Below are 15893 nucleotides of genomic sequence, written 5' to 3'. Positions count from 1 at the left end.
ATTAGTGTCAGTCACAAGGTAAATTATACATCTACAGGGTTGTAATTTAGGAGTGGAAAGGGTTAGAGGGAAGCTTTCACAAACACACCTTCTTTACACCCACAATGCTCCAGACTCAGTATTCCTTGTTTTCTAAGGTGTTCTTTATTCTACTATCCATTATTTTCTGTGATTAAGTGCATGTCCATTTAAAAATAAAAATAATAGCATCCACTACAAGTAGACACAAACAAGGACTTTATTTTTACAAATGAAGCTGTGAACAGGTTTAGTAAACAGGATTACTGCATCTGCAAGCAAAAGGGAACAAATGCAGACAGAGACACTCAAACACACAAGGGGGTGAGGCTGTACAGAGCAAAACAAACGAGCTGCAAAGAGTGGACAAACCTTGGTTCTTCTGGCATCCAGTAGCTGAACAGCATGGGAAATGAAAGAAAAACGAAGCAAAAATCAACACAAAGAAAAGTCCAGTGCAAGCAAAGGATATTTAACAGAAAGAACTTAATCAACACAAAGTACCTTCACAGAGAAAAAAAAGAGAAAAGAACAACGGTTTCTTACTGCAGCAAAGACCCATAAGCTACACAGAATTTATAGCACTGATGCTTGATAAACGTGATTTTAAAAAAGAAAAAAAAATGAGGTTTATTCCACCTTTTGTCTTCCTAAATCTCATTGACCCAAGAACCCAATATCTTGGTTGTATTACCAGGGAGGAAAGCACAACACTCCAGAAGTACCCACATGTCATTCCAGGTCACCATTTTAGCCAAAACCAGAGTGAAAGTGCCAGAGAAACAAAATAGTTACCACTTGTGAGAAAAGAAACCCTTGCATGAAGACAGGTGGTGAATTCAGCAACACTTTCCCAACAGAGGCAATCCCCAGACTGATCAAAGCAGGCAGCCATAAGCTGAAGGCATCTCTGTCCTAGGAAGAAACCAAGGGGCTTCCAAAACACAGTTACTCATCCATTCACCAAACACATTCTCCCCATGCAGACCAGACACAATGCTAAGTACGGGAATCAAGATGGACGTAAGGCATAGGTCCTGCCTGAAAGGAACTCACAGTATTGTAAGGCATGGATAATACTATGTCTAAGTTACATAAATACTGGAGCAGTCCACACTGGGAAATCCTTCTGAATTCCCACAGCTGACACCCAGAGGGGTTGAGATTTTTCTGAGTGGGGGCTGTACCCAGAAACTAGCACCTAGTGATGCATTAATTAAACCCTTCGTTGGTATCCACTTCAACTTTCCATTTAGGAGCATCCAATGAGAAATTCCTAGAGCACAAGGAACAACTACTCTCTCTCATTTGTGTGCCACAGCGACTCCCAGGGTACTGAATGCAGAGTAAGAAACTGGTATGTATTTAATGATGGTGATTATAAATTTTTAAAAATATAACTCACCCCTGTCAAAATTACTATAAAGTAAAATTAAAATTCAGTGCTTTTTAGTATAGTTACAAAGTTCTACAATCATAAACACAATAAATTTTAAAACATTTTCATCACCCCCAAAAGAAACGCTGTACACTTTACAAGTCACCCCCCCATCTTCCTCCCTACCCTCAGGCCCTAGCAACAACTAGTTTATTTTCTGTCTCTATGGATTTGCCTATTCTGGACATTCCACACCAATGGAATCATGCAATAAGTGGTTTCTTTCACTTAGCATGTTTTCAAGGTTAATCCATGTTGTAGCACGGATCAGTATTTCACTCATTTTATAGATGAATATTATTCCATTATAGGGACCTACCACATTGTATTTATCCATTCAGCAGTGGATTCATACACAAATACTCAGAGCACCATTATTCATAATAGTCAAAAAGTGGAAACAAAACGTATATGTCAGTCAACCGATGAATGAGTAAATAAAACGTGGTATATGCATACAATGGAGTATTATTTAGCCATACAAAGCAATGAAGTACTGATACACACTGCAACATGGTTGAATCTTAAAAACACTATGCCATGTGAAAGAAGCCAGTTACAAAAGACCGCATGTTATATGATTACACAGGAAATATCCAGAATAAGCAACTCCATTGACAGAAAATAAACTGGTGATTGCTGGGGGGGTTGGGGGGGAATGCAGGATGACTACTAAAGGGTGTGGTAGTCATCCTTCCATCCCTCATTTGGGGGATGATGAAAATGTTCTGGAATTAGACAGTCGTGTTGGTTGCACAACTTTGTGAATATACCAAGAACCAATGAAGTTTACATGTTAGATGGGTGAATTGCATGGTACATAAATTATATCTCAGTAAAGCTGTCAAAAAAAACATGAGGTGGGATTGTAAGGTAATGTGACCTTCCTCCACCACCCCCCATCCCTAAACCACAGCAAAGTTCACAGGCGTATCAACCGTCTTCAGCCCACTGATGTGGCTGCTGCCAAGCCTCTTGGGACTGTGCCACTGTCTGCAAGTCATCTACACATTCTTGACAACGGCTAATCTTTGTTTTGTTTTGTTTTGTTTTTTAATAGCTACTTTATTTATTTATTTATTTTTATTTTTGGCTGTGTTGGGTCTTCGGTTCGTGCAAGGGCTTTCTCTAGTTGCGGCAAGCGGGGGCCACTCTTCATCGCGGTGCGGGGACCGCTCTTCATCGCGGTGCGCGGGCCTCTCACTATCGCGGCCTCTCTTGTTGCGGAACACAGGCTCCAGACGCGCAGGCTCAGTAATTGTGGCTCACGGGCCCAGCCGCTCCGTGGCATGTGGGATCTTCCCAGACCAGGGCTCGAACCCGTGTCCCCTGCATTAGCAGGCAGACTCTCAACCACTGCGCCACCAGGGAAGCCCAACAACGGCAAATCTTTGTCCTTTGAAAGTGGCTTGGATTTCTGAGACGATCCAAGTTTATTTGGAGACAAACACGATGAATCAGGATGATCAGACTACAAATCATCTTTTCTGAGAGTGACCAAAAATAAGACTGGATTTTTTATGTAGTTAATAAACTACTAGCCAGAAGGGAATTCCCCCCCTCCCCCGCCAAAAAAAAAAAAAATTGCCGAAGTGCTTTGAGCAAAGACAGCAACATTGGAAGATAACTCTGTTAAGGCGGCTGCCCCCTTGGATGGGCAAGTTGCCTATTGCCCTGATTCTTTGTTTCCAAACCCGCAAAATGGGACTAATCATAATGCCTACCTCATAGAGTGCCTGTGAGGAATAACTAAGATAATGCATCAAGTGCCAGGTTTGAGAGTGAAGGGAAGGAGTAAGTTCGGTAGAAAGGAAGGAAGAGAAGTAGAAAAGAAGAATGAGAAGGAGGGCTTCCCTGGTGGCACAGTGGTTAAGAATCCACCTGCCAATGCCAGGGACATGGGTTCGAGCCCTGGTCGGGAAAGATCCCACATGCCACGGAGCAACTAAGCCCGTGCACCACAACTACTGAGCCTGTGACCTAGAGCCCGCAAGCCACCAACTACTGAAACCCACGCGCCTAGAGCCCATGTTCCACAAGAGAAGCCACCGCAATGAGAAGCCCGCACACCGCAACGAAGAGTAGCCCTCACTCGCCACAACTAGAGAAAGCCGCACACAGCAACGAAGACCCAGCGAAGCCTAAGACAATTAAAAAAAAAAAAGAAAAAGAAGGAGAGAGAAAAAGAAAAAGGTGAGGAACGGAAGGGAAAAAAAATCACTCAATTTATCCGTTCAGTGTGCATTTACCCAGTGTCTTCCTCATACTGATGAAATTTAAAAAAAAAAGAAAAGAAAGGAAAAGAAGTGGTCCATGCTCCCAATCCATGTGGACAAGTAAACCAATAGTAGCAATACGACATAAGTCATAGCCAGGTGGCTAGAAATGCAGAGAAGGTGTAACCCAGGCTACAGACGTGTAAGAAAATAACCCCCCAAACCAACAGCTACCACTGAACTATGTCTTGAAGAATAAATGAGAGTCAACTTCGTGAAGAAAGATGGAAAGAGTAGAGAAAGTACAAAAGCCTAGAGGCAAAGACAGACTAGACCTATTAATGAACAGTAATAGCAAAAATCTGTAGAGTGCTTCCACACTCCAGGCCCAGTTCTAAGCATTTTTAATCTTCACAACCACCCAGTGAGACAGCCACTGTTATAAACTCCATTTAACAAATGAGAACATGAACACACAAAGTGGTTAAGTAACCTGTACTGTTACCCAGCTAGGTAAGTGGCACAGCCAGGTGTTCATCCAGAAAGTCTGACCCCAACACCCCTGCATGAACCACTACACAACCTGACCTCTGAATTGGTACAAATACTTCAGGATGGCTGAAAAAAAAATACGGAGGTGGGCAGGAGTGGTGAGAGCAGACAGGCAGGCAATTATGACAGTTATAGCAATTCTCAAAATTAAAAATTAGCCATCCTAACCAACCTATTCCTCAGAGGTTGTCATGATGGATACTTCCAGTTTGTACATTAAGAAAATTTATTTTCCAGATAATCATTTTATTAGTCACTGAATGACTTCAGCATGACCAAACACAATCTGATAATCAACCTAAAATTTAGTGTTCAAAAATTTCTCAAACCCATATGTCATTTAGTTTTCATTCTCTTTTAAGATATTTAAATTAAGCAGGAATCTCCTTGTTCCTAAAAAGGGATTCTTGAGCAAAATTAATGTGCCTTATAGAACACTGATCATCCTTCTGCTTCAGAGAATGGGGAGAGATTTTAAAACACTCTTTTGCTCTCTCTCTCTTGCTCTCTCTCCCTCCGCTTTCTCTCCCCTCTTCATTGTCTTACTTTTAAGAGAGTTAACTCAATCAAGTTTCAAAAATTATTTACCAGATACTCATCTCTAGTTGAATACTTAACATAGACAATTTCAATTTTAAAATATAATAAACAGTACTTTCAATAAATAACCCACTGAAAATAATATTCTCTCTGTCTGTTTCCTTATTTGTAAAAGTGAGAGTAGTAATTCCTACTGCATAAGGTTATTTTAAGGATTAAGTGAGTTAATACATATAAAGCTCTAGAAAGTACTAGGTAGACAGTAATCAATTATATCAATCAGGATAGGCTAGAGTATGCTGTGACAACAGCACAAAAACCCACATTCTGAAAGATGAAACCCACCTGACATGCTGATGGCATGGAATCAGAATTCTGAGAGCTCACAGAGGCCTTAAAGATTAGCTTGTTAACTTCATTTTACAAATGAGAAAAATCAGATCCACACAGGTTAAATGACAGGCCCAAGAGCACACAAATACACTGCTAAAGCCAGAATCTTTCTGGGGTCTTGGACTCCATTCTGGTATGAATTCTAATAACCCTAAGTAGACCAAAAGGGGTGGCTCTCCACTTTGACAACTTAGGAAATAGCAGTGGTGTCTCATATGGATGAGAGAGAACCTAAATCATTTCCTCTCTCTCATTAGGATAAGAGATAACCTAAACCATTTCCCCTCTGCATTACTGGTCCCATCAAATAGTTAAATAGCATGGGACACTCCAAGGATAATTTACTGAGACCTCCTTTCTAAGTCCTTGCAATTAGTAATAGCTACTGAGTAGCTATTAGAAGACAAGCTCAATTTAAAAAAATTCTCTCTAAAAGATCAACATACAACAGTACAAGTGAAAACTCTGGCAAAGCCAAAGCACTTTCTCTAAGGGTCAAAAGATTTTTAAAAATTTTTTAAAAAGATGCACAGGTTTCAATCTCCCCGCTTCCTTGATTATTCACATCCTTGGAATTGAATCGTCTCCCACTTCTCAACCACGAAAGCACATTTCTTTTAAGGCAGCCACTTAAACTTCACTGGATCAATAATCAAGAGCATTCATTTCAGTTTGTTACCTACATCAGGTACCTACAAACCCGCAACTTGCAAGGATGTGTCCAGGAGCCATCTCTCTGGAATCTCCCAGTCATCACTGTGGTCTCAACTTCCCAAAGCCTCAACCACCCTTCTGTTGCTTCCATTCCACTGCATATTAGGAGAGAGAAGCCCTTCCAATGTCCACCTGCATCAGAAGGGGACATCACTAGGTGATCCAACCTCACGCCTGGGTCCCAATCAAAATTCTATCCACTTGGCACTTATGGCACAGGTGAAACAGGTGGCAAAACAGCTAATTCCCTTCAAGCACAAAAGTGAGTCTATGGTTGGATGAATATTCAGAAAGCTTTTTACTCCCCACCCTGATTGTGGGATCATTCTCCAGTTGTCCTCAAACAATCAAAGCTGAAAAGGCAAACTCCCTTATCCACAGCTGACCACTGAGGACACGACAGAAGAAAGCAAAAGCAGCTGTGACAACAGGCATCCAGGCTCCTCTCTGCAGTCGCTCTGTTAGGAGTGAAAACAGAATGCATCATATTTATCCTGATACCTGGCCTTTAACCCAGTTCTTTTTCATCTTTTCCCCCCACAATTAATTACATACTTTGAACTCTGTCCTGGAAAAGGCTTAACCCCATCTCCAGTCCACGGAAGGAAAAAAGTTTAGAATCATTGCTCTGTCTGTTAAACACAGTTAAACAGAATGGGAGCTAAAGAGATGAGTCCGTCCAATTGATTCCAAGTCTCAGACAATAAAGGAGGTCATAAGGACTTCTGTTTCTGGTGTTATGACAGGCTAATTTTCTGATAGGACCTCCTAGTACTCAACAGTCGGATAAAGGCAAATATATCTTTCAAAGCATTGTTGTGCTCACAAAAAAGCAAGGGAAACCTCCAAGAAAGAAAGAGAGAGAAAGTGAGTACCTCAAAGGCAGATTCTGGGCCAAATTTGTATCATACCCCCTACTCTAGCACATAATAGGTACGCAATAAATAGCGAGTAAAATATGGATAGGAAGATGAAGACCAGAAAGGAAATTGTTCACTCAAAGGTCAGCACAGGGAAACAGTGTGAGGGAGAACGGCTTCCATTCTTTGCTTTGCTGTTGTTAGCCTGGGGGTTGGGGGAGAGTGGCGGACAGAGGGGAGAGTAGGAAGAGTATCCTTGGCCTCAGATTACTCTGTCCTGTTCTCTCCCCAAAAATTCAAAATTCCTCACGTCCACCAGCCCACTCATCTGACAATACTCCTCCAAAGCTGCCAGAACTATGTCCACTTCACAAGAGAATAAATTGAACTGGCTTAAGGGATTCTACTGCAATCACATCGTTAGCAACCATGGTCCAGGGTCTAAAATAGACATTTCCTCCAGCCAATTCTAAAGTCTCTCCTGCTCTAAAAATACTATAGAACTTCATTTTACACAACTCTTATAGGCTTCCATAGTCACTTAATTTTGAAAAAAGGAGAACAATGAAAATGTAAGAAACTAAGGCATACTTGAGTTTATATGGAAAAGGGGGGGAAATATACTTTGCTTTAGCCAACGTTTAGGAGACTGACTTCCAATAGCTACTGGAGTCAGAATCTAATCCAGATTTCAGAATGTCTAAAACACAAAAAAGGTAAATAGAATGAAAATATAATTATATATGTATGATGTGCATGGAACACACAATTATTTAAGTAGGGACTAGCCAGATGTTTAGAATCTACTGTGTCTTATCCCCAAACATGGAAAATATGAGTTCCTGGCAGATTTGAAAAAATTTGTGACCTTAAGCTCTTTTCCACACTATGGGGAAAAAACAAAAAATGATAAAGTTTTGTACTACAAAGCAGTTTAGGGTTTCATTGCTATGAAAACCGTCTCTGAGCTTGATAAAAATATGAATTGGCTTATATCCAAAAGTCTTGAACTTTTTAAAAATAAATCCATACTCCTTCTCAAGCAAGGGCTTAACATACTCTTTCAAAGAAAAGAGAATCTCTTTGCAGACAACTTGGCCTGCTCTACTTCTCCTATGACTTTATTTTCCTATTTATCATTTTCCAGCTTGTCTCAAATCAAATATTAAGGGCAGGTTCTCTGATTCCTTTTTCCATAATCCTGCGTGCAGGATGTGCAGCATTCCTCGTGGCTTCAAACCTTCCATGGGCTGTGTCATGTGTGTGAAAAGACACACAGCAGGCATTGGCTAAAAACATGTGGCCCCAGTGGACTGTTCAAGAGTTGCTCTGCTGAGAGAAGTATTAAAAATTAATATGTAGGGCTTCCCTGGTGGCGCAGTGGTTAAGAATCTGCCTGCCGATGCAGGGGACACGGGTTCGAGCCCTGGTCCGGGAAGATCCCACATGCCGCGGAGCAGCTAAGCCCATGCGCCACAACTACTGAGCCTGCGCTCTAGAGTCCGCGAGCCACAACTACTGAAGCCCACACGCCTAGAGCCTGTGCTCCGCAACAAGAGAAGCCACCACAATGAGAAGCCCGCACACTGCAATGAAGAGTAGCCCCCGCTCGCCGCAACTAGAGAAAGCAGCACGCAGCAACAAAGACCTAACGTAGCCAAAAATAAATAATAAAATAAACTTATTTAAAACAAAAAAATTAATATGTAAACATATGGTCTACGCTTTCTCCTTTAGGGTAGAATAGGCACATAGCTAATAGAGAATACTGATAGGTGATTTTTTTAAAGGACCAAAGCACCTGTATCCTGGGATCCTCACACAGATGCACTATCCATAACTGCAGAATCCACTTCGGTTGATAATATGTGACATTTTGCCAAAATTCATAATACTAAGAACAGTATACGTGCAAAAGCCCTCGGCAGTTGCTTTTGTAAGCGAGGAGTTCTGGTTTTCATTACAGACCAATACTATAAGGTGGCACAGTATTGGAATACTGTACTGAGCTGAGAGTTAAGGATTTAAGTTCTAATTCCAGCTTTGCTACTAACCAATTACATGATCTGGATAAAATCACCAAACTTGTCTGGGCTTCCAAGAGCAGTGGTGATGAGCAGGGTTTTGAATCCTGTAGCTACCTATGACAGCCCATGTCACCTTGGACAAATTATTTAAGTACTGTGAACATCAAATTATTCATCCATAAACAGGAAATAATCATCATAACTAACTTACAGGATGTGCACAAAGACAACATGAGACGCTCATCAAAGTGAACAAGTTCCCATAAAGCATGAAGCACAGGTCCTGGCACACAATGAGTGCTCAATAAATGTTCACTGCTCTCATTGCTGTTGAGACAGTGGTGGTGGCTAGAGGTCCAGAATTAAAATGTGTCTCCTTCCTCCTCTCATTGAAAACAAATAAACATAAATTTCTGACCATCAAATACATGCAACAGTGGGAAACAAAATGCTAAGTACTTTGGCATTTTTTAAATTAGGGAAAACAGGAAACAGTTGTTTTAAGACCAACTCAGAGATGGATAGAACTGATTTCCTATTAACTTGTCTATAAATAACTCTTTAAGCGGCTCTAGGGAATACCAACGATTTGTTTTGAAGGTCAGGGTTCTTTCCCTACTATTATCCAGTAATATATAAGCAGCTAAAAGACAGTGGCACCCCCTGATGTTGACACTGCTCAACCTGTTACAGGTAAAAAAAAAAGATACAAATTTAAGAAATACTGATATTTTTTAAATGTGTTTAGAGAAGCAACCCCAAACATGCAATCATAAAAATGATGGTTAAAATTGGAACTTTTCCAATTATTAAGAGTCACAGCCACATGCAGTTAGTGGATAGTTCTTTCATTTTAATTGTTTAGCAAATCTTCAGTGTAAATGACATTTTAAAATCTTTACTGCAATTTCCTTCCCCATCACCTCCTCTTCACCCCCCAACATGTTCACTTAACAAAACTGCTTACCACCTAAGTATTTCTAAAAAAAGTAAGAGGACCTAAATTAATATCACTGCAAATAGCTGGGTGGCAAGCATTGAACTACTAATTTTTCCCTACTCTGACCACATGGTTTGCTCAGTCAAACTCTAATCCTTGTTATTCAAGTTTTCATGAGGAGAGATTCTTCCTAAGCACTCTCCTGCTTCTCTCTGCTTCTTGAGTCACTCCACCCCTGGGAAGGGGGGATAACTGACCTCCATGCTACTCAAAACGTGACCCTTGGACCAGCAACATCAGCATCACCTGGGATCTTGTAAGAAAGGTGGAATCTCTGCGGGGGGGTGGTGGTGTGATGAACTGGGAGACTGGGATTGACAATGTATACACTGATGTGTATAAAATGGATGACTAATAAGAACCTGCTGTATAAAAAAATAAATAAAAGAAAAAAAATAAAGCAACATGACTACTAAAAAAAAAAAAAAAAAAGAAAGAAAGGTGGAATCTCAGGTCTCACTCAGACCCGCAGAATCAGAATCTGCATTTTAACAAGACTACCAGGTAATCTGTAGGCACATAAAGGTTTGAGAAGTACTTCTCTGGACTTCAAGAAAAAGTTTCAGCTCTATTATTGCTTTAAGAAATTTTTGGTCATTGAAAGGTGGGGAAGGAAAACATCATGAAAACAGTACTGTAGTACAGTCCTAAGGAGCACACTGAAAAGTCAGTTTGTGTGATTAATAAAAACTGAGTAAACTATGAGTAGTGCCCCTTAATACAAGACAATACTAGATAAAATAGACAGAGGGTCATTCATTCATTCATTCATTCAACCTTAATTGAACTATTGTGCTCTCTGACAGGCATATATACTAAGTTTCCTTTCCAAGTCAAAAAAGAAAGCCTGCCAGGTTAAATATAAATAAATATACTTATTATTATATACATAATATCTATTTTATTATATATAAAATATACATTACAAATATTATATAGTATATGATTATACATTATATATGCTGTTTATTTTTAAATGATATATAATATCTGAATTTTAATTCTATACCATTATTTTTGTTATTGTTATTTAAAAGTCAATCTGAGGGAACCTTTAAAGACTCATCTAAAATGCCAAGTACTAGGCTTTACATTCAACTATTTTATTCATTTTTACTTTTAAGCAGCATATCCATGCTACTGTGCTCTCGGTGGAACTTTAAGTGACTGCGAAAACCATGAGGAGTCTGAGATGAACCTTATTTTACAAACTATAACTTGAACAGTACATAGGGAAAATGTGAACATACTGGGTCCCAAGTAGCCTAATCACTTAAACTCCCTAAGTTTTTCCATTTTATTAAAAGGCCTACATCTTCATTTCTTTCTCTGGTGTAAAGGTAAGATTACTACTGTATCCACACAATGCCTATGATCTTTAATATTTTATATACATATATACATTTTATATTATAACAGAGAGAATGAATATACCATATCCCATAAATAAAAATATCGCCAACATACCATAGGAAAGTAAAATGAAGAGACAAGAAAAAAACTAGAAGAAAATACATCAAAATGATCATTGCTGGGGGAGAGGGGAATAAAGACCGACTACTAAAGGGTATGGATGGGATTTTGGGGGGAGGTGATGAAAATGTTTTAAGTGAATACAGTATAAATCACCAGATTGTACACTTTTAAAGGGTGAATTTTTATCACACATGAGTTATATCTTAATAAAACTGTTAAAAATGACAGCAGGTGGGAGCATTATGGAGGCCTTCTGCAAATATTTTTTCCAAGAATAATTTTTGAATGCCTACTGCTATAGATTGAATGTTTAGGTCCCCCCAAAATTCTTATGTTGAAACGTAATCCCCAATGTGATGGTACTTGGGGAGGTGGGGCCTTTAGGAGGTGATCAGGTCTTCAGAGTAGAGACCTCATGAATGGGAATGCTGTCCTTCCTTTTAAAAGAGGTCTGAGAGAGCTCCCCGGCTCCTTCTACCCTGTGAGGGCACAGTGAGAAAACAGCTGCCCATGAACTAGGAAGTAGGCCCTCACTAGACACCAAATCTGCCAGCACCTTGATCTTGGACTTCCCAGATTCCAGAACTGTAAGAAATAAATGTTTGCTGTTTCTAAGCCACCTGGGCTATGGCATTTTTTTTTTTTTAGCAGCATGAATGAAACTAAGACACCTGCCATGTGCTCATCACTGCTAGATTAGTTAATACCCTTTGAGTTCCAAGCAACAGAAACTGATTTGGCCTACCTTAAGCCAAAGAAGAGAATGTATGAGAAAGATATCAGGGTATCTCCCTGAATCAAAACAGCAATTGTGAAAACAAAACCCAGGAAAAGAAACAAGCAGTACACAACAGGAATCTCTGCAAGAAGCTGTGACTTGGTTTCAACAATTCTTTGCTCCAAATTGTAAATACCCAGGACAGAAGACAAAATGGTCCTGGCATGGGCCAGGTGTCCACCATGAATCAATCAGTTGTGGCAGGCGACACTGCTCATCAGGAGCTACTCAAAAGAGAAGCATATTTGTTTAAAGGTGGGCAGAGACCCCAAGAAGAATCTATCAATACTACAATTGCTGTTATAATTAAAGAAGCAAAATATGAACAACATAATAGTGCTATAGTTATGTTTATTCAGGGCAAGGAATTCCTAAACGGCAATATATACAAGACTTCGGTGATCTCCATGGTACAAACATAACCATGCCAATTCAAGCTTCTGACATCCAACAACAGACATGAGTTAAGAGACTTAACTTAAAGAGAAACTTAAAGAGAATTATAGACTTCCGGGAGGAAATAAAGGAATAATTAATTTGACAGTGAAAGTCCTAAATATTTGATTGAGAATAATACTCCCAATTAATAACCCTGTCTTTGATGTCAAACAGTTTGGGGTCAATCTCCAGCTTGGGCACTCACTAGCTGTGGGGTCAATCAGATCACTCACTAGCTACAGGGTCCCACAGCCTTGAGTGGGCTGTGGGACCCTAACAGGTTACTTCTGTTCTCTAGATTTCACTTTCTATCTCTTTTAAAAGCTCCTAATAATACAAACATCTCACAAAACCATGATAAAGTTAAACAGATAATGCATATTAGATACTTAGCAAGTCCCACTCCAGTCCACAGGAAGCCATCATTTTTAAAAGCCGTTGTTATGAATATACAAACCCAAAATGTAATGGAAAGAAACAATAGTAGAGTGGGGTCGGGGTTGGGGGGGTGTGTGAAATTATGTTTGGCTGTGTCATACACAAATAAAACCTTTAACCCAGAGGAAATTTTTGGCTTGGCCACTTCAGATGCCAACCCTTCAATATCAAATAAAATACTCTGAAAGAATAACCCTAGATTTTTCTACAAGCTGGTATATGCATTTCAAAAAGACAGCAAATATTTAACAACAGAATCACTGAAGATTAGTGATGAAAGGGATCAGAAGAATAATTATTTTTGCTTCATTTTATAGGAGGATAAACTGAGGCCCAAAGAGAGGAAGCACTCCTCACCCAAAGTCACAGCAGAGATGGCAGTACTGCTAGCTGTAAAGCCCAGACACCAAACTCACAGCACACTGTTTTGTCCTGGTCTTTCCCTTATAGCCCCATGCACCAGTCTTATTTGGTCACCAAACTGCAGAAGGATCCCATTACCACATAATTAGTGTCAGGCATGTGCAACAGCTACCACGAGCCAGATTTCCACACTGGAGTCAAACATGTTTGGCCCAGACACATCCCTTCCACCACATACCACCAATGGTGCAGCTGCCGTAACCACACTCCATACCCCAGTGGCTCTAGGACTTCAGGAGTTGGAACAGATGATTAATTCCAACCACGATGAAGTAACTCTTCTCTCTGAAAGGACTTCTTAAAGAATACCTTTAGAGAACTTGAAAAGATTTAGCATTCTTCCACCTGAGAGCTTCAGGACTTTAAAAAGTGTTCAGAGGAATTTCCCCCCCAAAAAATGTGAGATATATGTCAAGAATGAAGGGGCCACTTAGGAACCTGGAAAATATAATGATAAGTCACAGGAGATCCATGTTATCACTGAGAAAGCCAAAGCAAAAACCAGAAAGAAGGAAGGGTTCTTTTACAGATACCATCACTGGAAGAATATGTTATATGGCTGAGAAATAAGATCCCTCAATACCAATCCTGAATAATATCAATTTGAGGTTATTTTTATTTTATCTGGATAATTCTATACATATTATTAATAACAAAAGTTTTCCCTAGCAAAAACTCAGAAACCCATGTAAGCACATTCATGAGCATATGGATACATTTCATATGCTTTAAAAGCCCTTCTCAAATCTTTAAACCAGTGAAAGTGAATAGAAGTGTCTCCAAAAGGATAGTAAAAATTATTTTTAAACAAGGACTTGCAAAGTACTTTTTTCATCCCTGGATATTTATTTTGTTTTATAATTCATTTGAGACTTTTAAAGTTGGGAAGGGAGGAAAACGGCTTTCAAATTTGAGTCTGGAACAGAGCTAACCTATCAAGTCCAACAGGGATATAAAGAAAGTGTGTCCAACAGTGCAGACACTGCCGGTGCCCTGAACAAAAGCATTATTGAATGGAAGAAGAATTTAAATTGAAGCAAGTCTGAATGTAAAACCTTAGTAACTCCAAGTCCTACTGCCGTTTTTCCTAATAAGATAAACTATTAGTTCTGGGTTACATAAATTTCAACATACCAGAGCCCTCAGCAAGTTACAGGGAGGCCAATGGCTCTCTTGAATCCATGCATCTGCACATTATTTAAAATGCATGATTATCCCTCTCACCATCATTTGAGTCCTTAGCTGTGGAGTAGAAAAAGGCTGCTGTACAAAACCAATGAAGACGGGGGCCTATGAAATGAGTGGAACTTTTTGCTGTATCTTTAAAGTTTTGTTTCTTTAGTTTAAAAATCCAAAGGGAAATAAGAGTGGAAAGAAATGCAGGCTTTATGGTTTTAGAAAGGAGGAAAAAATAAACATAGGATGAGTTTACAGTGTCTGCAAAGAGACTCCTCACTTATTCCTTTAAATAAGCTTTTAAGTCACCTTTTAAAGGGGCAAGGAAAATTCTGTTATTAGAGGAGTTACTGAAATCTAGTGTGGATTTCAGTTAAGTGCCCGAGTCCTGGACTCAAGCGAGAACTGGATTTACCACTGTTTATGTCTATACTGTTTAATCTCTGGCAAATAATTTGCCCTCAGTTTCTTCCACTGTAAAATGAGGATGACACACTTGTAGTTGTGAATAATTTTATATTTATGTATATATGTAAATGTATATATACTTATATCTATATATGGCTACATATATAGCTTAGTACAGTTTATGAATTCAATAAACAACCTCTCTTCATGTTACAATTACTATTAATAGTGAAAACCACCATTTTGCTAGAAAGTATCTTTAAAGGTTATTTAGCAATTCATTCAATAAACTCTAGGCAAGATAACATTTATTTACTTCCTCAGAAAGAAGTCTTTTTTTTTTTGAAAGAGCTTTTTTAAGGATGCTAACACAATCTCCCATCAAATCCGCTATCTGTCTTCCTTCATTTGAGTCTAGTCAGAGAGTCTGCGGTCATTAATTTCTGCCACAACCACTCCCAGGCAACATTCACTCAACTCACTTTTACTGAGCATTGATTCAGTGTGATAAGCACTATGCTAAGGCACTGAGGATACAAGGTCAGATAAAGCACGAGACGTTGTCCTTGGCCTTGAGAAGCTCTTAGTCAAGAGAAAGTGACAAATGTGTAGACCAATAATCAGGACAGAAAGGGATGTGAGCATAAGGGAGCATATACAAAGTGCTGAGGCAGCACAGTGGAAGGAGGCATTGATCTGGTTTGAGCCCAAGAAACTCCACAGAAGATGTGAACTTTGAGTGGGGACTAAGAACAAAGGAGAATTTTCCAGAGGCAAAAAGGGAAGGTATTCCGGGCAGGGTAAAGGACATGACTAAAGTCTGGAAGTGTGAAAAAACTATGGCATGTTGGGTAGGAAAAGAATACACCATCAAGAGTGGCAGGAGGTAGCTACCAAGGTGGCAGTGCTCATCAATAAAGGACTCAAATGTCATGAAAAGGATGTGAACTTCAGAAAGTGATGTAAATACTGTTTAATACTGCATGTTACAAACCGCG

The 15893-nt window shown here is 39.5% G+C and overlaps 1 protein-coding gene across 4 annotated transcripts in view; it reads right to left on the bottom strand.

The window, feature by feature from the left end:
- Window positions 1-15893, bottom strand: part of ERC2 (ELKS/RAB6-interacting/CAST family member 2) — a 974163-nt gene that overhangs the window by 806789 nt on the left and 151481 nt on the right. The window lies entirely within an intron of this gene.

The sequence above is a fragment of the Balaenoptera acutorostrata genome, chromosome 10 (genome assembly GCF_949987535.1).
Source record: "Balaenoptera acutorostrata chromosome 10, mBalAcu1.1, whole genome shotgun sequence".
NCBI lineage: Eukaryota > Metazoa > Chordata > Mammalia > Artiodactyla > Balaenopteridae > Balaenoptera > Balaenoptera acutorostrata.
This window is presented reverse-complemented; position numbering and strand designations above follow the sequence as displayed.